Genomic DNA, 26694 nt, shown 5'->3' with positions numbered 1-26694 from the left:
TAGGAATGTGGAGATGCGGTTTTTCCAGATGTTTCTTTTAAAGCTTTTCTGTTTGGATTTCTGTGCCAGAATGAGGAAACGGAAGGAATGTTTCTGAGGATCTCTGTTCTCTTATATCCTTCCTTCCTTCTTACTCACACCTGGTTGGGCTTTTTTTTTTTTTTTTTCTCTCTCTTTCTTTGCTCTTCCCACTGAGAAATAACTATTGTCTTACTGAATTGATTTAGGCTCTCAGTTTATTTTCCTACTGCGCTGACCGGAACAGATGTAGGCTTTTCCATCACAATTAACAAAAAATAACTTTCTTGATAGGTGGTTTACACTAACCAGACTTCATTTAAAAAAGCATTTCGGGGGGGGTTCATTTTCGGGGGGGGTCATTTTACGAAGCATCACAAAAGTCCTAAAGGTGTGTTAAATACTCTTTCAGGCAAAGGACTGTTAGGCGGAAGCCCCCAGGCCTTGGGTTTCCTTGAGGACTCTCTGTGGCTTGAGGGAAAAGCAGCAACTCTGTCCAGAAGCATTCTCTTGGCCTAAGCCCACCAGGGAGCTAAAGCTTAATTAATGTTTGTAAAACATTTTTGAGATGGAAAACACCATTAGCTCAAACCACTGCTATGAAAAGTGTTATTTTCAAAACCTCACCGACACACTAGCATCTGTCTTAACTAGTCCTGAGGGAGACAGAAAAGACTAGAAAGTACCAAAGGGTGACAGAGATGGAGGTCCTAACAGGACTCCTGGCGCCAGGCAAGGTGGTGCTTGAGATAATGATATATTCCTAGCTGGCATGCTGAGTACAGTCCTGCTCTCCAGAGCAGTCTTGAGCAGCTAATTATTTATGTGAGGGAAGAATGGAAATGCTTCTATTTGTTCTACGCCTCGGATGTTGCCGAAACAAGAAAACAACACGGTCTCCAATCCGGAGTGAGAACCAGGAGACCGAATTAGCCAGCTGCTCAGTAATCCCCTGAGAGATTCAGACAATAGGGGACCTGGTCAGAGGTCATTAGGGCCCCAGGGACACCCAAAACACAGAGCTAAGGGGCTCAGAAGTCTTGGTGACATCCCCTCGGGGCAGGGAGATAGAAAGGCAGGGGGTAGATCCCCACTTCACTGACACGGACTGTGGCAGAGATACCATGTATTTGAGGAGCTTTGGAATTCATAAAACCCCAAGGCAAAGGAAAGCTGAACCGAGGACACCTCCCTTCCTCTGAGTTGACCTGGTTGGGGGGGCGGGGTAGGTGGGGGGGGCAGAACATCCTAGAATCTGGCCCTCGCCTCACCTCCTGCAGCCTGGCACCCCCGTGTTGCGCACCATCCGTGTGGCCAAGTGTTGGGCCTTGGGAGGTGGAGCACAGCAGGGTGGAGAAGGAATGTGGAAGCTGCTGGAACACCTATCAAGGACCTCTACCAGATTGTGGCATCTTACTCCTCCCTCCCTGGCCAAACCAATTCCAACCCGGGGTGTGAGTCTGCCCCAAATCACCACTCCCTTGTGTCTGGAGACGTGTCCCAGCTATTTTCAAACTGCAAAACCCTGAGCAAATGACATTAAGGATGAGAGGGGAGCTTGGATAAACTTGCAAAAATTCGCATTTGTTTGCGAGTCTGTTCTAATGTTCTGAAAGCGAACACTTTGATGGATTTTATCCTGTAATACTTTGAGAGGAAGTTGTAAAAACGTTTCCTGAGAGTTTCAGCTTAGTAGTAAGTTGGAAGTCCTATCATCGTTTACCTTTCGTTCCGGTGTTGGTAATAAATGGATATGATTTTTCATTAAATCACGGTCCCTGTGCCATTACTATGGGGACCACTGGATTTTAAATTTGAGAGGGCCTCACCAGATACTGATTCGCTGTACTATGGAATTGAATAAACTGGGCAAAGACCCACAAATTAGGTCACTTTGTTCTCTTTCAACGACCACCCACTGCATTTCCGATGAAAGCCAAGCCCCTCCCCATGATGCACAAGGCCTTGAACAATCTAGTCCTTGCATGTCCCTGGGCCACTCTCCCCCCTCACGCACTGCCTTCCATCCACATTGCTGTTCCTGTCCTCTGGACACGTCTACTTGCTTTTGCTACTCCTAGAACGCTCACCCCCTCGATCTTCCCCTGACTGGCTCTCTCTTCATTGTTTAAGCTCTCCTCCGGAAGAACATCCCTGACCACTCAAACTGAAGAACTCCCTTTCCCTAATTACTATTACCTTATCTTATATTTTTATAGCACTTATGACTCTAATTAAAATTTGACTTTACTTGGGACGCCTGGGTGGCTCAACAGTTTGGCACCTGCCTTTGGCCCACTGCGTGACCCCGGGGTCCTGGGAATGAGTCCCACATCGGGTTCCCTGCAAGGAGCCTGCTTCTCCCTCTGCCTGTGTCTCTGCCTCTCTCACTCTGTGTCTATCATGAATAAATAAAATCTTAAAAAAAAATGGACTTTACTTGTATCTTATGATATCCAGGGTGTCCATTTAATGCATTGTCCAAACTGAGACAACCTTGAGAGTAAGAGCTATTAATAATTATGCTGGGACAATGAAATGCTGAAATGACAGGATGTATGGATCATTGGAATTGTAACACTAGAAAATGGAATCTTCCTTAGGGCATGGATGTTGTCTAGCTTCTTCACTGTTGATCCCTGGGGCGTGGAACTGTACCTATCACGGGTAGGCACTCACTGTTGAATGAAGGACTTCTACATGCACAGATTTACATATTTATTTCTTCCTGGTCATTTTTACTATTTTCTAGATATTAAAATATGTGCATACGTATTTGTAATTTTAAGAGAAAGAAATCTTCCCAAAGTTATATCAACCTTATGGTACCTATGTAATAGGTATTAATATGGGTGATGACAAACACTTTCAATTTTCCTTGGTTCTCTGTTTCACTGGTGATGTAATGGTTGGCTTTTTCTCTTTTTTTCGACTTCTTACCTCTGTGACAGTATTGTCTGTAAAAATTTCAAAAACTACAAGAAAAAAAAATGTGAAAATGAAAGAATGTTTCCTTAAAGAACATACTGGACCCTGAGCTACAGTTCCAGGTTTGGCCTACCTGTTTTAGGAATTCCAAACTCTCAAATACCTCTGTCCAGAACCTGGTACCCTGCCACAACCCATGCCAGTAAAATTGTGGTCCACTCCTTGCTCTTCTACCTATGACTTGATTCCAGTAAAAGTTAAACATACTGTGACACTGGATGACAGAATGTGAATTCACACACACCCGTGTGGCAAGAAGTCTGGGAAATGGGAGTTTTTAGCCTTCATGCCTTTACACAGTAGAAGAACGGTGGTTGAATGGGCTGATCCATAATCATCCAAACTATCAAGAAGCATTCATTTATTTAAAAAAAATACTGAGTACCTACTATGTGCATGGCCTGGGGTGAAGGCATCTTGTTTGTTCGTCCTCGTTTCTTTTTCTTTCTACATCATTATCATCCACCGTAACAGTTTAAACCCTTTATTTCTCTTTTCCTATGGAATTATAGTTACCTATTGGAATGTACTCTGACATATGTCCAGTGGTGATGAAATGCACAGCATGGTTCCATTCTCAGATGAACAATGGCTGTAAATGGATCTCGGAACAGTTATATCAGAGGAGAATGGAAGTTCACAGGGATTCCACTTGGCTGAACTGAAATTCAGACTAGGTTGCTTCCCTTGATAGGAGACATTTGTAGCTGGGGGTTTAGGACGGAGACCCAGGGCCAAGGACAATTTTATACCGAATATATGAACAAAAAGGCAAAGTACATGATGAGTAGTCTGGCCAATCGGAAGTGCATTTCCTGAGCAATATTGATTCAAACAAGCACTTGTCTTATTGCTTTTTAATCGGTCTCAGGTTTTCAAACCAAGAAAACAGAATAGTGGAAAGAGCACTTCACAACTAGATGGCTGTGTGACCTTGATTAACCTCTCCGGACTCAGGGCTTTCTCATTCATGGTGGTATTGGGCTAAATGATCACCGAATCCTTTTTCAGCTCTCATTATTTTTTTTCAGTTCTCATTTTCTATGTGTTAATGATACAAGCTAAATAATAATCTAGTAACTGAATGATTAGATAAGAGATATTCAAGTTCCCCATTAAGCTCTATATTTTCCTAACATAACATTTAATGCCTATTTATACCAGGAGGATGAGAGTACAAATGTTTGTTGCCCACAATATATACACCAATATTCCTCTTCCTTGGTTCCCTCAACCCTCTAACTAAGAATTGGGTCTATAGCCTAGTTTTCTTTAGGAATAACCACATTTCATGGGAAGTCTATCTGTATTGATAGCTCCAAGATACTAACATATTTCATAAATGTGGGCCTAAGATTCCTGGTGCAGATGTCATTACGGAGAAATTGAATAAACAAGCGGATATAAGAAAATACGACCATGAATAATATTTACTAGTCGTTGAATGTTAAAATTCTTTTAACAAATTATACAACTGACCAAAAAAAGCATTCCATTTCTTTCTTTTCCACAAACACCAATGTTGATAGATATGCCATCATCTCTTGACTGGATATGTGCAAAATCCTACGGTCATCTGTGTTGTCAGAACACCATCATCTTTTCCCAGAATATCTAAAAAATCTAAAGAGAAATAGTATGTTGTAGATACATGACATCTTACCTGGATACTTGCAAAAATATCATGGTAACTAACATGGTTGAGGACACACCACTCCTTATCTGGACAACTAGAACATCCCAAGGCCACTAGCATGGTAAGGGACAAATCAACTCTTACCTAGATACATGTAAGATTCAAAGGTCAGCACTATAGATACAGACATAATCATCATCGGCCTGCATACCAGTAAAAGCCCCATCCATGGTCACTAATATAATCAGGCAAATACTATCTCTTACCTGAATACCTAGAAAGGTGCAGGATCAAGATCACGGTAGGGATAGGTCATCTCTTGCTTGGATAACTGCAAAATCCCATGGTCATTATCTTGTTTCAGGGCACCATCAACTCTTATCTGGACATCTATAAATTTCCAAAAAACACCTTAGTTACTGACACCTTCATAGTGTGACAGCATATCTGCAAAATTTCCCTGATCACTGCTTACAACTTACAAATACAAGTAAATATGGCCACTATGTTGGCTTCAGAACACCAACATTGTCTACCTGGGTATGTACAAAATCTCATGAGCTCTAAATTTGGTACAAATGGATTATCTTGTACTTGGTGCAAATAAAATTTTGCCTTCAATACCGCACGGAGGTTCTCAACAATCTCTTAACTGGAATCTACAAAAGCCAAAGAGAGAACAGTGTTTAACGACAATTCCATAACATGGGCCCCTGAAAATCTACTGAACACTGAAGACTTAAAGGGAACCATAAAACCTATCCAGATACTTGCAAAAATCCAGGGACAAGACTTTGAATAGAGACATGATCTCCTCTTGAGTGGATATTTGCAAAAACACAAATCAAAAGATGATTTTCAACTAACGATAGTTGTAGATTTGATAGCAACATAGCAACACAAGGTTAGGAACACTATCCATACTTACCTAAATATCTGAATATTAGATGGCCTATAGCGTGGAAAAGGCTATCATTATCACTTACCTGGATACAAACAAAATCCCTTTAATGATCATTATGAGGATTACCATGGTTTCTTAACAATTACCTGAAAAACACATTTTGACATATGTGTCAGGACACACCTTTATTACCTGGACCTTGATAATAATCTTATCACTAGCATCATTGCGGGAGTCATTAAGTGTACCTAGAATCTTAGGTAGGTCTATCTCATTGTTAGAGATGGCATTGTCTGTTGAATGCTCACCTGCAAATAATCACACACACGAAAACAAAACACAAAAAAAAACCCCAAACCATGGTACTATTATGATTTTCACTTCATAATAATTACATGGATATCTGCAAATTGCTCAACACTCACATGGTTAAACATACATTTTTTTCTAAAATATAAAACAGTAGGATAACATGGTTTCTACAACTGGTAAAATATTATTATTACTTACCTGAAAACCTACCCAAAAGAATCCCATGGTCAAAGAAGAACAGATGTCACTTATGTCAGTATATAAAGACTAGATGGTCTGTGATGTGATGAAGGTGCGTATCATCACTTACCTGGATACCAGAAATGTCTCCTATTAATGATCATTATGTTTAGGCACCTGGGTGGCTCAGTGGTTGAGCGTCTGCCTTCAGCTCAGGTCGTGATCATGGGGTCCTGGGATCCAGTCCCTTATCCGGCTCCCCACAGGGAGCCTGCTTCTCCCTCTGCCTGTGTCTCTGCCTCTCTGTGTCTCTCATGGATAAATAAATAAAATCTTAAAAAAAAATAACCATTAGGGACATGAACCTGAAAAACACGTTATGATATATGTGTAAAATAACACAACTTGTTCTACCAGGACATCTGCAAATAATCTTTATCACTTTCATCACTGTAAAACATCAACTGTACCAGAATACTTGTAGTACTCCAAGGTCAAGATCAGAGTCAGGTGAGACATTTCCTAACAGGACACCTGCAAAATTCCCATGGTCACTACTGTGGCAGGAAACATTATCATAATTGCCTAGATATGATATTACTCAACACTCACAGAAATAAATAAAAATGTTCTCTAAAATAGAAAATGGTAACTCATGGTTTCTATACGAGCAAGGGATCTATATCATCTCCTACCTGAATGAATGCCCCTAAAGAAATCATGATAACAAGTGTTAGGGACACCATCATCACTTACCTAGCTATCTGGAGATTGGATGGCCTGTGTAATGATTTAAGCCTGTATCTTCCCTTTCCTGCATACCAGCAACATCCCTGCTCCCGTTAACAAGCAATGATAGGTTCACTGGGATCTCTTGATAGGAATCTGAAAAAAAATGTTATGAAACATATGTTAAGGGACATAACTTTTTCTGCCAGGACACCTGCAAATAACCTTGGTCACTTCATCACTATGAGACATACCAACTCTGGATACTTACAATACTACCTGGATACTTACAGTACTCCAAGGTCAACACCAATGCCAGAAAACTATCATTTCTTGACTGGACACTTGTAAAAATCACATGGGTAGTACTGTGGTGGGGAAAACCATGATAAATGTATTTTACCTGAATACCTGCAACAAAATTATGGCAACAAAAAGTGTCAACACGTGTTACTACTTATCCAAATATTTGTGGTTTAGGCCTAAGGCATCACTTACCTCAATATCGGCAATGTCTGCCCATTCACTGGTATGGATAGGTTCATGTGATTTCTTGGGATGTCCTGAAAAACATATGTGGTTTATGTGTTTGGTATATGTCTCATTCTATCCGTGCATCTGCAAATTCCCTTGTCACTTGTATCATCTGGGGACCCATAAACATTACCTGGACTCTTCCAGAACTCTAAGGTTAAACACTAGTAAGGTTTATCTTCCTCCTGGAGGGATACCTGCAAATACTCCATGGTTAATAATGTGGTTCAAACAATATGATAAAGGACCTGGATATTTGCCATTTGTCTGCCACTATGAGTGAGAAATACACTTTATCGCCATGCAAGAAAACAATAAAAACTACTACTTGCGGGACGCTTGGGTGGCTCAGCGGTTGAGCATTTGCCTTTGGCTCAGGGCATGATCCTGGAGTCCTTGGATCCAGTCTCGCATCAGGTTCCCTGCATGGAGCCTGCTTCTCCCTCTCTAATGAATAAATAAAATCTTTAAGAAAAAAAAACAAAAACAAAAACAAAACTACCGCTTGCTAGTATTATCAGAGTCCAACTAACGTAACTTAGACTTGCCAAAAACAAGGGAGGTAGGGGACTTGAGCAAGAATATCTATAATGACTTAATATTATACCACGTATAAACCTAAGTACTGTCAAAGACCCGAGAGGGATACCTGCAAAAATATATGGTAACAAGTGTTAGACACACTATCACCACTTACCTATGTGTTTGAAGAGCATATGACCTGTTTCATGGTTTAGGCCCACATCATCACTTACCTTAATATCTGATATGTGCACATCGTTAACTACCACTGAAAGGCTTGCAGTGAGGTCTTCACATGAACCTGAAAAAAAATTGTGGAAAACATGTTTGGTACACATCTTTTTCTAGTGGGACACCTGTAAATTCCTTGGTCAACTGTATGATTTTGAGATTCATCAATGTTACCTGGATAATTGCAGAACTCAGAGGTTGCTGCCCTAATAAGAGACATCTTCCTGGGGTGCCTGGGTGACTCAGTGGTTGAGCATCTGCCTTCGGCTCAGGCCATGACCCTGGAGTCCTGGGATGAAGTCCCGCATCCAGCTCCCTGCAGGGAGCCTGCTTGTCCCTCTGCCTATGTCTCTGCCTCTCCCTCTGTGTCTCTCATGAATAAACAAATAAAATCTTTTAAAAGAAATAAAAGGAGAGAGATACCTTCCTCTGTTGAAAGGATACCTGCAAAAATTTCATGGGCAATAATGTGGTGATGGATAATATGATAAATTACCTGGATCTCTGCCTATCCACCACTCTGGGTGTATAAAACATATAATCTCTGAATAAGAACTCAGTAAAATTTCATACTTATGAGTACTATTTAGGCCAAATTAATTTCTGAACTGCTTACATGCCAAAAACAGAGTTAATATAGAGTCTTGAAAACCCCATTCACATATGAAAAACAAGCAGGTCTCTAATGAGTTAATGCTACATATTCTCACACCTGCATATTAGGAAAGGAAAGGACACGTGCAAAACAACTAGGTGACGCTGTGTTAGGTAAACCATACTCACTCAGATATCTTAAGATCAGGGACGCCTGGGTGGCTCAGTGGTTGAGCGTCTGCCTTTGGCTCAGGTTGTGATCCTGGGATCCTGGGATCGAGTCCCACATTGGGCTCCCCATAGGGAGCCTGCTTCTCCCGCTGCCTGTGTCTCTGCCTCTCTCATGAATAAAAACAAACAAACAAAAGATATCTGAAGATCAGATGGTCTGTACTGAGGTAAGACCCACTTTATCACTTACTTGGTTACCAATAAGGTCCTATTAATGATCACTATCAAGTTCATCACGATCTCATGAGTACCGGAACCTGAGGACACAATGGACAAGTGTGCTGAAGAACAAAACTTGTTTTATCTGCAAAAAAAAAAACAAAAAAAAACAAAAAACAAAAACTCATGGTAACATGACTGTTAAGAACACCATTAATGCTCAGATAGCTGAAGATCAGATGGTCTGTAGGGTGCTTAAGGCACACATCATCACTTACCTGATACAAGCAATGTCCCTTTAATGATCATTAGGAGGTTCACCACGATCTCTTGACAGGACCCTGGAAAACACATTGTGGCAAATGAGTCTATAGTTACACCTTCTATACCTGGACGCTAAAAATAACCCTGTTCACTGCCATCACGGCAGAACCCATCAACTTTGCCTGGAAGCTTGTGGTACTCTAAGATCTATTCCATTGTTAGAGACATCATCATCTCTTTTGACTGCTCTTCTGAAAAATACCAAGCAAGGCTATTACTGTTACTCACAGCTCAATTATAATTATGTGGATAACTGTAAATTGCTCAATAATCATGTGGTCAAACATAATTTCCTCTAACATGTTAAAGAGTAGGATAATGTGGTTGCTAGAATTTATAAGGTTTCTATAATTTCTTACCTGGCTACCTGCAAAAAAATGTGTGAGGAACAGATCACCTACATAAATACATAACCGTTAACTGGTCTATGCTGTGCTGTAGGCCCACAGCATCACCCACCTCCATACAACGATGTCCAACGTTAACTACCATTGATAGGTTTACCTCCTGTGATGTGTTGACACAAATCTGTAAAATGTACTGTAGTACATGTCTCATTTTACCTCCACACCTTCAAATTCCCTTGGTCACTTGTATCATTTTGGGATCCATTAGCAGTACCTGGATACTTGCTTGCAGAACACCGAAGTCAAACCCTAAGAAGAGACACTTTCTTTTCTTGAAGGGTACACCTGTAAGGGTACCTGCAAAGGAGTACAAGGGTACTCCTTTGTCAATAACACTGTGAAGGACAGCATAATAAATTACACAAATACCTGCATACTCATCTTTCATTAGCATTAAATACATATTATCTAAAGAAGAATGGAAAAATCTCATTCTTACTAGTATTACTAGAGACAAAGTAATTTCTTTTTTTTTTTTTTAAATGTTTTTTAATTTTTATTTATTTATGATAGTCACAGAGAGAGAGAGGCAGAGACACAGGCAGAGGGAGAAGCAGGCTCCATGCGCCGGGAGCCCGACGTGGGATTCGATCCCGAGTCTCCAGGATCGCGCCCTGGGCCAAAGGCAGGCGCCAAACCGCTGCGCCACCCAGGGATCCCGAGACAAAGTAATTTCTTAACTACATAATGACAAAAACTAGGTAAATACAAGAAGTCTCACAAACAATAATTTTGTAGTTACTGAAATTGAGAATGTCTCTGATGAGTGACCATCACATCACCTCCTACCCTGCAAGGGCCTTAACAGGATACCTGCAAAAAAACATGGTAACACTGTGCTGAGAGACACCATCCTCACTTACCTAGATATGTGAAGATCAAGTGATCTGTACTGGGGTAGGACCCACTTTATCACATACCTGCTTACTATCGAGGTCCAATTCACAACCATGGTTAGGTTCACTATGATGTCATGACTTCTGGAAACTTAAAAAAATAAGTGTTTAGGGCCTGAATGACACAGTTTGTTTTACCTGTAAGAAACAAATAAAAACAAAACAAAAAAAGGTACCAGCAAATCATTTCAGAGCCACATCATTAAGGGAACCACCCAAACTACCTGATCTTTCAAAACTTCAACGTCAACATCGGTGTTAGACATATCATCTCTGAGCACCTGTAGAAATCTCCTGATCAACACTGTGGTGTGGAACAGGATGACAACTCATCTGCACATCTTCGTATCTTTCTGTTATCACTCAGGGTAAGCATACATGATATGTGAACTCCAGAACAAATTAAGGTTGTACTTGGAACAGTATCATTTCTTAACTGAGTACCTGCATAAAAACATAGAAACACAAGAGTCAGGAACACTGTCCATCCTTCCCTATATCTGAAGATCATATAGTGTTTAGGGTGCTAAAGGCCCACGTCATTGCTTACCTAGACACAAGCAAAGTCTTATTATTGATCATTAGCATATTTACCATGAATTTTTATAAGAACCTAACAGGTGCATTGTAAAATAGGTATCTAGGGATGCCTGGGTGGCTCAGTGGTTGAGCATCTGCCTTTGGCTCAGGGCATGATCCCGAGGTCCTGGGATCGAGTCCTGCATCAGGCTCTCTGCTCAGTGGGGAGTCTGCTTCTCCCTCTGCCCATGTCTCTGCCTCTCTCTGTGTGTCTCTCATGAATAAATAAATAAAATCTTTTTAAAAATAAAATAAAATAGGTATCTATAGATACACCTTTTCTACTGGAGACTGCAAATATCCTTGTTCACTGCCATTGCTGTAGGACCCATCATCTAACTCTACCTGGATTCTTGCGGTACTCCAAAGTCTATGCCATTGTCATCACACCATCATCTCTTCCTTGCTCACCTGCAAGGAGACCATGGTTACTACTGTGATGCACAACTCCATCATCATTCTGGGGACCCACATGTTGCTCACTACTCACACGGTTAAAAATAAATTTTTCTCAAAAATATAATACAGTAGAATGACATGATTGCTAGAATTAATAAAACATTATCATTATCTACCTGAAAACCTGAAATAAATCACACGGTAAATTCTCTGGGTATGTGGATGTCAGATGGTCTCATGTGGTAAAGGTATACATCACCACTTATCTGGATACCAGAAATGCCCCATTAACCATGAATTTCATCTTGATCTCTTGACAGGAAGCTGAAAAACACATGATATACGTGTAAAAAACCAGTACTTGTAGCATGACCCCTCAAAGCAATTAACTTGGACACTTCTCTCATTATGAGAACATCAATTCCATCTGAATACCTGCAGTACTCCAAGGTCAAGTCCATTATGAGATATGACATTTCATAATGAAACACCTGCAAAATTTCCATGGTTACTGGTAGGAACATGATGATAATTACCTGGATGCAGCAATCCCTCATTACTCACAGGGATAAAATGAATTTTCTCTAAAAAATAATAAAAAAAAATGCATGGTTTCTAGAATTGGTAAAGACTATCATTTCCTACCTGAATACCTACAAAGAAAAATGGTAACAATTGCTAAGGAAACTTTCATCACTTAGCCAGCTATATAGAGATCAGGGCTAGGCCCACATCATCACTTACCTACACACAAGGAATATCCCCACTGATGAGCAGTGTTAGGTTCATCCCAATTTCTTGACTGGAAAGACATTATGAATGTGTGTTAAAGGACATAACTTTTTCCCATCAGGAAACCCGCAAATAACATTGTTCACTTCATCATTATGAGACACATCAACTCTACTGGAAACTTACCATACTTCAAAGTTGATACCAATGTCAGAGAACACTGTCATTCTATGACAGTTATCCTATGGATTGTACTATCACGGAGAATATCATGATATAAATACCTATATCCATGCAGTCTGTCAACATTCAGAGGGTTAAAAATGAACATTTTTCAGAAACATAGAAAGTAGAGAAACATGGTCTCAGGAATTCATAAGGACTCTGTCATTTCTTACCTCACACCTTCAAAAAACTTCATGGTAACAAGAAGTGTAAGTACACTCATCACTTACCTAGGTATATGAAGGCCAGATGGCATGTACTGTGCTTTTGAGCCACCAGATCCCTTCCCTCCATACCAGCAATATCCTACACAAATTATCATTGATAAACTCAGCATGAGGTTTTGACATTAACCTGAAAAAACACATCGTGGAAAATGTTTTTGGTACAGGAATTATTCTACCTCAACCTTGCAAATTCTCTTGGTCGTCTATCGTTTCGGAAGCCATCAACACAACCTGGATACTTAATTGCAGGACTCCAAGGTCAAACCTTGGGAAGACACATCGACTTCTCCTGAAGGGATACCTGAAAAAATTCCCAAGGTCAAGAACATGATGAATGTACTGGGATAAATCGCTCGGATTATATATTATCTCTAAATAAGAATATGAAAAATCTAATTTTTACTAGTATTAGCGGGGTCAAATTAATGTCCTCACTGCATCTATGCCAAAACAAGGTAAGTATGAGTCTTGAACACTAATTACCTAGATATCTGAAAATAAAAGTGTCTCTGGTAAGTTAATATCTATCATATTATCTCATACGTGTATACTAACAAAGAGAGCTGAACAAGATACGGGCAAACAAACATGGCAACACAAACATTAGAGACGTCATCCTCACCTACCTTCATATTGAAGATTAGATGGTTTACAATGTGACAAGATGTCATGCGCCTGGTTAAGAGCAAGTTTCCATTGACCAGCACTATTAGGTTGACCGTGTTTTCTTGACAGGACACTGAAGAAATACATAGGATAAGTATGTTTAAGGACATGACTTACTCCACCAGAACACCTCTTTACTTCTGTTATTATGGAACACATCAACTCTATCCTGATACTTGCATTAATTCAGGTGAATACCTTTGCCGGAAGAAAGCCACGGTGTCTGAACTGGACTCCTGAAAAAATACTGTGGTTACAACTGGGGTGGGAACTTGACAATTACAGATACAATCAACTCTCAACACTCACAGGGTTAAACGTGTTATCTCTAAAACGTAAAAAGTGTAGGGGCACCTGGGTGGTACAGTTGGTTAAGCGTCCAACTCTTGGTTTCAGCTAGAGTTGTGATCTCAGGATCTCAGGATCGTGGGATCAAGCCCCTGCTTGAGACTCTTCCTCTGCTCCTCTCACCGATGTGCTCACATGTTCTCGATCTCTCTCTCAAATAAATAAATTAAAAAAATAAAATGTAAAACGTGTAAAGGCATGATCACTAGATTTGGTAAGGACTATCATTTCTTACCTGAATACCTGCAACAAAATCATAGTAACAAGAAGTATTAGGGACACAATCACTTACCTACATGTAAGATCAGATGGTCTGTGCTGCGGTTCAGACTCGTATCATCACTTACCTCAATACCTGCTATGTGCCTCATTTGCCGTGACTGATACGCTCCCCATGACGTCTTACATGAACCTGAAAACACAGAGTAGAAAACTTTTATTTACATTTTATTATACACATTTTATTATACCTGAATACACCAAGTTTTCTTGGTCAATGTGTTGTTTCAGGGCCCCTTTCAGCACTACCCATTGAATAGAAACTCTAGAGTACTAAGGGCTAATGCTTACTACTAACACTGGTAGAGACAATATCACTTCTTAATTCAACATATACAGAAAAACATGCGGGAACCCTGGGTGGCTCAGTGGTTTGGCGTGATCCTGGAGTCCCAGGATCAAGTCCTATATGGGTGCTCCCTGCATGGAGCCTGCTTCTCCCTCTGCCTGTGTCTCTGCCTCTCTCTCTCTCTCTCTCTCTCTCTGTCTCTCTCTCTCTCTCTCTCATGAATAAATAAATAAAATCTTAAAAAAAAAGAAAAACATGCTATCAAGAATGTTAGGACCACCCACACTAATCTAAATATTTGAAGATCAGATTGTAAGTGCTTTAGGCTCATATCATCACTTACCTGGATGCAAGAATAGTTCTGTTAATGGTCATTATGAGGTTTATCATCATTTCTTGATAGGAACCTGAAAATCAGATTATGACAAAGGTGATTAGGGCACACTTACCCTATTAGGACCATGCAACTAACTTTGTTCAGTTTCATCAATGCAAGACCCATCGATCTACCTGAATTCTTGCAGTACTCCACCATCTGCACCACTGTGAGAAATGCCATCATCTCTTGAATGATTATCAGCAAAAGTACCACGGTTATTAGTGTGATGCACAACTCCATGATCATTACACAGATACCCACAAACTGATCAACACTCACATGGTTTTCTTACAAATATTGCTCTAAAATAGATAACAGTAGGATAACATGATTGTTAGAAATGGAAAAAAAAAGAATTGGAAAAACATCATTTCTTACTGGCACGTCTTAAAAAGAATTACATGGTGGAGCACCTGGGTGGCTCAGTTGGTTATGTGTCTGCCTTTGGCTCGGGTTGTGATTTCAGGGTCCCAGATCAAACCCCCCACTCAGTGGGGAGTCTGCTTCTCCTTTTCCCTTTGCACCTACCCCCCTGCTTGTGCTCTCTCTCTTGCTCTTCTCTGCTCACTCTCTCAAATAAAATCTTAAAAAAAAAAAGAATCACATGGTAAAACAAACTAATCAACACCTTACACGTTATTAACAGACTCTTTTTTTTAAAATTTATGATAGTCACACACAGAGAGAGAGAGAGAGGCAGAGACATAGGCAGAGGGAGAAGCAGGCTCCATGCACCGGGAGCCCGACGTGGGATTCGATCCCGGGTCTCCAGGATCGCGCCCTGGGCCAAAGGCAGGCGCCAAACCGCTGTGCCACCCAGGGATTCCCCCACCTTACACGTTATTTATACACACACATACACACACAGAGATCAGAGGGTCTGATGTGGTAAAGGCACACATTACCACTTACCTGGATACAAGAAATGCCACCCACTATTAAGTGCACTTCATGATCTTGAAGGAATTTGAAAAATAACATTTTGATATACACGTAAAGGGATGTGACTTGCTGTAACCAGAACACCTGCAAATAACCTTTGTCACTTCCACAATAGTTGTCATTTGCCTCAACAATAGTTGAGAATGTCAACTCTACCTGAATGCTTCCAGTACTCCAAGGTCAAGACCATTGTTGGGATGCCTGGGTGGCTCACCAGTTAAGCATCTGCCTTTGGCCCAGGGCGTGATCCCAGGATCCCAAGATCAAGTCCCACATCGGGCCCTCTGCAAGGAGCCTGCTTCTCCCTCTGCCTCTCTCTCTCTGTGTCTCTCATGAGTAAATAAAATCTTTAAAAAAAAGAAAGACCAAAAAAAAAAAAAGAAAGAAAAGAAGAAAATAAAGACCATTGTTGTTAGGTAAGACATATTTCTTTATAGGACACCTGCAAAATTCCCGTGGTCACTACTATGGTTGGGAACATCATGATAAATATCTGGATATGGCAATCCCTCAACACCCACAGGGTTACGCAAATACCTTTTCTAAAATACACAAAGTAAAACTCAACATTTCTAGAATTAGTAAGGACTACCAATTCCTACCTGAATGCTTGTAAAGAAATTATGTTAATAATTAATAACTCTTAAAAAATAATTAATAACTCTTAGAGACACCAACATCACTTAGCTATCTGGAGATCGGATGGCCTGTGCTGTGGTGTAGGGCCACATCCTCCCTTATCTGCATATTAGCAACAGCCCTGCCCCCATTTATGACCAATGCTAAGTTCATCATTCCTTGACAGGAATCTGGAAAACACACTATGAAATGTGTTTATGGAAACAACTTTTTCTAGCAGGACACCTGCAAATAACATTGTTCACTTCGTCATTGTGGAACAAACCAACTCTAGCTGGGTACTCAAAATTAAAAGTTAGCATCAATGTCAGAAAACCATCAGTATTTGGATACTATTAAATATCATATAGATAGTACTATGGAGGGGAATAGAGGATAAACACTTGTATATATGCAATCCCTCAACACTTTCAGTGTTCAATATAAACTTTCCTAAAATATAAAAGTGAAAACTCATGTTTTCTAGAGTTGGTAAAACCGTCATTTCTTCCTTGAATACTTGTAAAACAAAAATCACAGTAACAAGAAATGTGAGGACACATAATCACTTACCCATATATATGAAAATCTGATGGTCTGTGCTGGGGCTTGGGCCCACATCATCACTTATCTTCACACCACCAGTGTCTCACAGGAACTACCATTGATAGACTCACCATAATATCCTGAAATGAATCTAAAACCTACAGTCGGAAGTCTGTTATTGTTTTTTATGTCTCATTTAACCCATACACCTGCAAATTTCCAGAGTCACTTGTGTTGTTTTGGGATCAACACTTTGGGTACTTGCGGAACTCCAAGCTTTAAGCCCAGGAAGAGATTAGTTCCTCTTTGAAGGGATACCTACAAAAAAGCCATGGTCCATAATGCTATGATAGACAATATGATACATTACCTGGGTACTTGCATATCCTCCTATCACTAGTAGTTTTAAAGACACAGTATCTCCAAACGAGGATACAACTCTCATTCTTACTAGTATTAGAGGAACACGTTAATTTCTTACCAGAATCCATGCCAAAACAATGTAAATATCAGAATCTTAAACATATGAGTATGTCTCTAGTGAGTTAACGTCATGTTATTGTGGACCTGTGTACTAGGAAAGACCTTAACAGGATATATGCGAACAAACACAGTAAAACAAGTGTTAGGGACACCATCTTCACTTACCTAGATACTGAAGATTAAATCGGTCCGTATCGTAGTAAGGCCCACTTTAGCACTTACCTGGTTGCTAGGAAGGATCCGTTAACAATCACTGTTCAGTTCACTGTGTTCTCCTGACAAGAACCTGAAAAAGCACAAACAACAATGTGCTTAAAATGCAAATTATCCTATGGGGACAACTAAACATAACCTTTGCACTCCCATTATTATGGAGCACCTCAACTCCACAGAGGGACTTGGGTTATTCAGGTCAACACCATTGTCAGGAGAGACCATCATTGACTGGACATGTGGCAAACTCTGTGGTTACTACTGGGGTGTGAATTCCATGACAATCGCCTGTGTGACTTCAATCCCTTAATGCTAACAGGTTATACATTTTCTCTAAATATAAAAGTAAAAATTCATGGTTTTTATTACTGGTAAGGACATCATCTCTTGTCTCAGCACTTCAATATAATGGAAACAAGAAATTTTATGATCATCCTCACTTACCTAGCTATCTGGAGATCAGATGGCCTGTCCCATGGTTTAAGGCCACAGCCTCTCTTATCTGCATACTTGCATAATGCTCCCCGTTAATGCCCACTGCTAGGTTCATTGAGACGTCTTGACAGGAAGCTGAAAAACACACTGCGGAAAACGTGTTTGGCGCAAATTGGCCCAAGTTCATTCTAACAGTCAGCTGCAAATTCCCTTGGTCATTTGTATTACTCATGATCAATACCTGAATACTTGCAAAACTCCAAGGTCAGCCTGGGGTAAGAGCAAGCTTCCTCTCTTGAAGGAATACCTGCAAAAATCCCATGGTTAGTAACACACTGATGGATAATACCATAAATGCCCTGGACATCTGAAAGTCCCTCTATCACCCCAAAACCCACTATCTCTAAACAATAATAAATTCTCAGGCATAATAACTAATTGTCAGGGACAATTTAATTTCTTAACTTCATAAACGCCTAACACTACGTTACTTTAACAGCCTCGACAACACCATTAATCACACAGATCTCTGAAAATAATGTCTCCTGGGGTTAATGTCACATCATCTCACACCTGTTTACTAGCAGAACCCCAGAGTCTGTCTGCAATAAGAGGGTAACACAAATGTTAGGTAAGACACATCATTCCCACTTGCCTTGATCATCTGAAGATTAGATGGTCTTAACTGTGGTAAAACTCTCTTTATCCCCCAACTGGTCACTAACTAGCTTTTGTTAATGACCATTATGGTGTTCAAAGGGATTTCTTGACAGGAACCTGAAAAAAGAGGTGCACCAGATGTGTCTAAGGCAACAACTTGTTCTGCCAAGACCCCTGTAGGTAACTTTGCTCCATTCCCTCACTATGGGAACCATCAACATTACCTGGATCCTGGCAGAGCTTCAAGGTCAACATGGATATTAGAGACGTCATTGCCTCTTGACTGACCACTTGGAAAAATCTTATGGTCAATACTGTGGTGTGGAACCTAAATAACTTAGACCTGCATAGATCTCAGTCATTACTTATGTTAGACACATATTATATATAAACTCTGGTTTTTTCAAATTTTATTTCTTTTTAAGGAAGCTCTATGCTTGAACTCACAACCCGAGATCAAGAGTTGTGTGCTCCAGGATGCCTGGGTGGCTCAGCGGTTTAGCGCCGCCTTCGGCCCAGGGCGTGATCCTGGAGTTCTGGGATCGAGTCCTGCATCGGGTTCCCTGGGAGGAGCCTGCTTCTCCCTCTGCCTGTGCCTCTGCCTCTCTCTCTTTCTCTCTGTGCCTCTCATGAATAAATAAATAAAATCTTAAAAAAAAAAAAAAGAGCTGCATGCCCCACCAACTGAACCTTAATCCTGTAAGAGCTAATGCTTACTAGCATTGTTCGGGATACTGTTTTTTACCTGAATAACTACTCCCCCAAAAAACTAAAGCAAAACCAGGGTCACACAAATGTTAGTGGTGCTATCATCACTTACCTAGAAATCTCCAGATCAGAAGGTCTGTGGGGATGCTTGAGGCATATCATCAATTACAGCAATACAAGCGATGTCGCTGATAAAAAATCACCATGAAGTTCACCACGGTCTCTTGATAGAAGCCCGAAAACCACATTGTGACAAGTGTGTCCATGGACACATATTTCCCACCAGGACACCTGCAAATGACCTCATCTCTTCCTGGATACCTGCGGTACTCCAAGGTCTACACCACTGTTAAAAGCACTGTCACCTCCTAACTGCTGTCAAGTAGCATATGGTTGCGACCGTGACATGGAACTCCATAATCATTATGTAAATACCCACAAATCACTCAAAACTCACAGGGTTAGACATACATTTTCTCTGAAAGAAAGAAAGGTACTAAAAAAAATATACAAAAAAAGAGAAAGGTACATGGTTACTAGTATTGATAAGGATACTATTGCTTCTAAACTTAAACACTTAAACAAACACACAATCGGGAAGCAAGAAAAACATGACGATGGAACATTTAGACAGACTAATATTACTTACTTACATGTATGAAAGTTAGATGGTCTGTGCTGTAGCTTCAGCCCACTTCATCGCTGACCTTGACACCAGCAATGTCCCATATTAACTACCAATAATAGGCTTATCATAATGTTCTGACATGAACCTGAAAACCACATTTTGGAGAATGAATCCTTCTTCCATTACACCTGCAATTTCTCTGGGTTACCTGTGGAACTCTCAGGTGAAAGCTGAGGACGTACCTTCCTGTCTTGACGGATACCTGCAAGAATTCCATGGTCAATAGTGCTATGATAGACAACATAACAGAATACCTGGCTCCCTCTGTCACTGCGAGTGTTAAATACACAGTATCTCTAAACAAGAATACAGAAAATCACATTCTTACTAGTGCTATTAGAGACACATTAATGTAATGGAATACATGCCCAAAATAAAATATATGTAAGAGTCTCAAACATTCATTATATAGATATCTGGAAATGAAAATGTCTCTAATAAAAAAAATGTCACATCATCTCATACCTGTATGCTAACAAAGACCTTCTTATAGGATACCTGCCAACAAACATGGTAACACCACGTTAGGGACACCATCCTCACCTACCTTCGTATTGAAGATCAGATGGTCTGGATTGCCAGAGAAACCACTTTATCACTTACCAGGTTAAGAGCAAGGTTCCATTAACGAATATTGTTAGGTTCACTGGGTTTTCTTGACAAGAATCTGAAGAAACACATAGGCCAAATGTGTTTAAGTACACAACTTGCTCTACCAGAACACCTGCTAATAAGCCTTTTTGCTTCCATTATTATGGAACATATCAACTCTACTTTGATACTTACATTAATTCAGGTCAACACCTTTGTCAGAAGAGACCATCATGTGTTCATGGGACTCCTGCGAAAACAATGTGGTTACTACTGGTGTGGGAACTCCTTGACAATTATAGATACAATCAAATGTCAACCCTCACAGGGTTAAACGTAAGTTAGCTCTAAAATGTAAAAAGTGTAAAATCATGGTCACTAGAGACTTGGTAAGGACTATCACTTCTTACCTGAATACCTGCAACAAAATCATAGTAACAAGAAGTGTCAGGGACACAATCACTTACCTACATAGTAGCATCAGAAGGTCCGTGCTGTGGGTTAGGCCTACATCATCACTTACCTCGATACCTCGATATGCCCTGTTAAATATGGTAGGGGGGAGCCTACCAATCAGGAGGTCTTGACCTAAACCTGAAAAACAGTGTGGAAGATGTGTTCAGTCTACGCCTTGCTCTACCTGGTCTACTGCAGTTTTCATTGGTCAAGTGCATCACTGTGAGACTCATCAGCACCATCTGGATTCTGGCAAAAGTCCAAGACTAAACCCTGGTAAGAGACACCTTATCTTAAAGAGATACCTCTAAAGATTCCCTGCTTAACATTGTGAAGATGGACAATATGATAGATTATCTGGATACCTGCTTATCCTTTTATCAGCAGGAGTGTACAAAATACAATCTCTGAACAAGAATACAGTAAAATATTGTGCTTATTAGTATTGTTAGGGACAAATTAATCTTACTGCATACAAGCCAGAAATATGGGTAATATAAGAGTATTCAAAACATCATTAATTACATACATACCTGAAAATACAGAGGTCTAATGAGTTAACATGACATCATCTCATACCCATACAACAGCAAAGACTTCAGCATGATATCTGCAGAAAAAACATGCTAATTAACACTGTGTTTGGGACACCATTCTCACTTACCTAGACATCTGAAGAACAGGTCATCTCAACTATTGTGTAATATCCACAATATCACATGCCAGGTGATTAGCAGGGTCCCATTGATAAGCATTTCTAGGTTCACTGTAGCATGGCTAACAACCATAACCTGAAAAAATACAATTGACAAATATGTTTAAGACAAAAGTTGTTTTGTTCTTCCATAGGAGGCCTACACACTACTTCTGGGTAGTCCTGTCTTTTTTTTTTTTTTTTAAGATTTTATTTATTTATTAATGAGAGACACAGAGAGAGAGAGAGAGAGAGGCAGAGACACAGGCAGAGGGAGAAGCAGGCTCCCCGCGGGGAGCCCGACATGGGACTCGATCCCGGGACCCCAAGATCATGCTCTAGGCTGAAAGCAGGCACTAAACCTCTGAGCCACCCAGGCATCCCCACTGTCATGTCTCTAATGATCCCTGAGAAGCTCCAGCACATTTTCTAAGTACTCAACACCAATATCGATGGGTGGCAGAAAGCAGCCTTTGCCATAACTGCAATTAAGGGTGTGGGGTGAAGATATGCTCGTGTTGGTGAGGAAAGCTGATGTTGAGAAGCAGACATCAATCTCACCAGGGGGGCAGGAGAGCTCACTGAGGATGAGGTGGACTGTGTGATCACCATTACGCAGAATCCATGCCAATACAAGATCCCAGACCAGTTTTTGAACAGACAAAAAGGACATGAAGGATGTAAAATACAGCCAGGTCCTGGCTCTGGAAAACAAACTTTGTGAAGACTTGAAGTGACTAAAGAAGATTCAGGTCCACAGAGGGCTGTGCCACTTCTGGGGACTTTGTGTCCAAGGCCAGTACACCTAGACCACAGGCTGCCATGGCTGAACTGTGGGTGTGTCCAGGAAGAAATAAATCTGTAGGCCTTGTCTGTTAATAGTTTATACACCTAAAAAAAAAAAAAGAAAAGAAAAGAAAAGAAAAAGATAAAAGTTGTTTTCACCTGGAAAAAAGAAAAGAATATCTATAATTAACACTGATTATTTCCATCATTAGAAAACCCATCAATACTACTTGGCTCTTGGTAGAGCTAGAACTTCAAGGCCAATACCATTGTTAGAGAAACCATAATCTCCTGAGTACCTGTAAGAAATTTCATGCTCAATACCGGTATGGAACAGTAGGATAACTTCCCTGGACACCTACATATCCCGCTGCCACCACCAGGGCTATAAACACACTATATCTAAACTTTAAATAATTACTAGCATGGTTACTAGCCTTTGTTGGGACTGTATCATTTCTTCCTTGAATACCTGTAAAAACAAAAACATAGTTACAAAACAGTTGGGAAATGCATCCACACTTATCCACATATCAGATAGTTAGATTATTTCTAGGGAGCTTGAGGCCCACATCATCACTTACCTGAATATATGCGCTGCCAAAGTGAGCACGATCACTTACCTGGATAAAAGCCACGTCCTACTATTAATCATTATGAGGTTCACCACGATTTCTTGACAGGAACTTGAAAAACACACTGTGACAGATGGGTCTATGGAATATCCTCTCTACCAGGACATGGGAAATAATCTTGTGTGCTTCCATTATTGTAGGACCCATCAACTCTACTTGGGATCTTGCAATACTCCAAGGTCTATGCCATTGTCAGACACCATCATGTTTTGATTGCTTACCTACAAAAATACCATGGTAACTTGTATGACCCACAACTCTGTTTATTCCATGAATACCCATGAATCACTAAATATTCACATGGTTATATGTAAATTTCCTCTAAGATATAAAAAAGTAGGATAATAGGGTTTGCTGTAATTGGTAAAAACTATAATTTCTGCCTGAATGCCTTAGAAAACCCACATAGTAAGACAAATTCAAACAATCAACAAAACTTAACGGAAATAGATTCGTGAAGATCAGAGGGTCTGATGTAGTGAAAGTATACCTCATCATATACCTGAACACCAGAAATGTGTCCCCTTTAACGACCATGGTCAGATTCACTGCAGTCTCTTGACAGGAACCTGAAAAACACATGATATATGTATAAAGAGACACAGCTTATTCTACTAGGACACTGGCAAGTAACCTTGGTCATTTTATCATTATGAGACATATCAACTCTACCTGAATACTTGTAGTACTCCAAGATCAAAATCATCACCAGATAAGACAATATTTCTTCATGGGACAACTGCAATATTTTCATGGTTACTGCTATGATTGAGGACATAATGTTCATTACCTGGATATGGCAATCCCTCATCATTCACAAGGTTAAGCGAAAATCTTTTCCAAAATATGAAAAGCAAAAACTCATGGTTTCTAGAATTAGTCAGGACTATCAACTCCTACCTGAATACCTGCGAAGAGATCATGGTAACAACTCTTAGCGATACCATCATCCCTTACCTAGCTATCTGGAGACTGGATGGGCTATGCTGTGGTTTAGGCTCACAATCTCACTCACCTGCAAACATACCAGCAATGTGTGCCATTAACATCAGTGCTCGGTGCATAGCGATGTCTTTTTCAGGTTGTTGTCCAGACACGATGAAATCTATGTTAAAGGAAACAACTTTTTCTAGCAAGGTATCTGCAAATAACCTGGTCATTCCATCATTATGGGACACACCAACTCTACCTGGGAATTTTCAGTAATCAAAGATCAATACTGATGTCAGATAAAGTCAGCCTTACTTCACTGGACACCAACAGAAAACCCATGGGTAGTACTGTGGTGGAAGACACAGTGATAAATAGCTGGCTGCGTGTTATTCTTCAACACTCACAGGGCCAAACAAACCTTTTCTAATATAAAAAGTGAATGTATCTAATGAGTTAATATCACATCATGTATCCGTAAACTAGCAAAGAACTTAATAGGGAAACTTTCAAAAAAAATATGGTACATTGTGTTAGAAACACCATCCTCACTTAACTAGATAGCTGAAGATCAGATACCTGTACTGAGATAAGACCCACTTGATCCCATGCCTGATTACCAGTAAGCTCCCCCTGACCACTGCTGCCTGGTTCACTGTGATGTCATAACTGCTAGAACCTTTGGAAACACACTCAACAATTAGTTGCTGGATACAAATTGTTTATCAGCAGAAAGAACATTTGCAAATAATCATAGTATATTTGCAAATAATCTTGATCACTTCCATCATTAGGGGGAACCATAACACGACATGGATTTTGGCAGAACTTTAAGGTCAATGCCACTATTAGACACACTAACATCTCTTCTATGAGTACTCCCAGAAATCTCATGGTCAAATACTTGATGTGCAATAGTATAGATGTTACGTGAACCTGCACAGCCCTTTATCACTACTGAGGTTAAATACACATTGTATATAAATTTAAAATATAAATAAAAAAGGGCATATACTTGCTAGCACTGATTGGGACAGTATGATTTCTTAACTGGATATCTGCATGGAAACACGGTCACAGAACAGTTAGGAACAACCTACACTTACCTAAATATCTGAAAATCGATTTGTAGGGTGTTTAAGGCCCATATCATCACTTACCTGAATACAAGCAAAGTCTCATCAATGATCCTTTTGAAGCTTACCATGACCTCTTGATGGTAATTCAAACAACACTTTGTGAAAAATGTGTCTATGGACACTCCGTTTCTACCAGGAGGACACTGCAAATAATCCTGTTCATTGCCATCACTGCAGGACCCATCAGCTCTTAACTCTTAACCAGATACATGCCAAAAACAAAGTGAATTTTTTTAAAAGATTTGATTTATTCATGAGAGACACAGAGAGAGAGAAGCAGAGACACAGGCAGAGGGAGAAGCAGGCTCCATGCAGGGAGCCTGATGTGGGACTCGATCCTGGCACTCCAGGATCACACCCTGAGCTGAAGGCAGGTGCTCAACCATTGAGCCACCCAGGCATCCCCCAAAACAAAGTAAATTTAAGAGACTTGAAATCATAAATTTGTAGATGTCTTCAGAGGTGCCTAGCTGGCTCAGTTGGTGGAGCATGTGACTCAATCTCTGAGTTGTAAGCTCGAGCCCCACGTTGGGTGTAGCAATTACTTAAAAATAAAATCTCTGAGCACCTCAGGTGGCTCAGCGGTTTAGGGCTACCGTCAGCCCAAGGTGTGATCCTGGAGACCCGGGGATGGAGTCCCATGTCGAGCTCCCTGCATGGAGCCTGCTTCTCCTTCTGTCTGTGTCTCTGCCTCTCTGTGTGTCTCATGAATGAATAAATAAAATCTTTAAAAAAATAAAATAAAATAAATAAAATCTTGAAAAAAAAAAAAAGATCTGGGCACCTGGGTGGTTCAGTCAGTTAAGCGTCTGACTCCTGATTTTAGCTCAGGTCATAATCTCAGGGCCATTGAATCAAGCTCTGAGTCAGGCTCCATGCTCAGCAGGCCATCTGCTTGAGATTTTCTCTCTCTCTACCCCTCCCCCTCCTCCCTCACACTCACACTCTATCTAAAATAAATAAATAAATCTAAAAAGAAAAGATCTTTAATCAGTTAATATCATCTCATACCTGCATACTAGTGAAGATCTTAACCTAATACCCACAAAATTTTTAAAAAATACACATTAACACAAATGTTAGGGACATCATCCTCACTTACCTAGATACTCAAGTTCAGATGGTCTTCGCTGCAGTAGGATTCATTTCAACACTTACCTGGTTACTAGCAAGGTTGTATTAAAAACCATTCTAAATTCACCCTGTTTCCTTACCAGGAACCTAAAGAAACACATACAGATGTGTTTAAGATACAATTTGTTCTACCAAGATACCTGCACCTAACCTTGTTCCCTTCCATTATGATGAAACACATCAACTCCACATGCATCATCACGGCAATTTGAGGTCAACAGTGTTGTCAGAAAAGACTAATATTACTT

The 26694-nt window shown here is 40.2% G+C and overlaps 1 pseudogene; it reads left to right on the top strand.

Moving 5' to 3' along the window:
* Positions 1-22213: 22213 nt before the first annotated feature.
* LOC129518794 (40S ribosomal protein S18-like) lies at positions 22214-22679 on the top strand (annotated as a pseudogene).
* Positions 22680-26694: the final 4015 nt, after the last annotated feature.

Source organism: Nyctereutes procyonoides, unplaced genomic scaffold (genome assembly GCF_905146905.1).
Source record: "Nyctereutes procyonoides isolate TBG_1078 unplaced genomic scaffold, NYPRO_anot_genome, whole genome shotgun sequence".
Lineage (NCBI taxonomy): Eukaryota > Metazoa > Chordata > Mammalia > Carnivora > Canidae > Nyctereutes > Nyctereutes procyonoides.
This window is presented reverse-complemented; position numbering and strand designations above follow the sequence as displayed.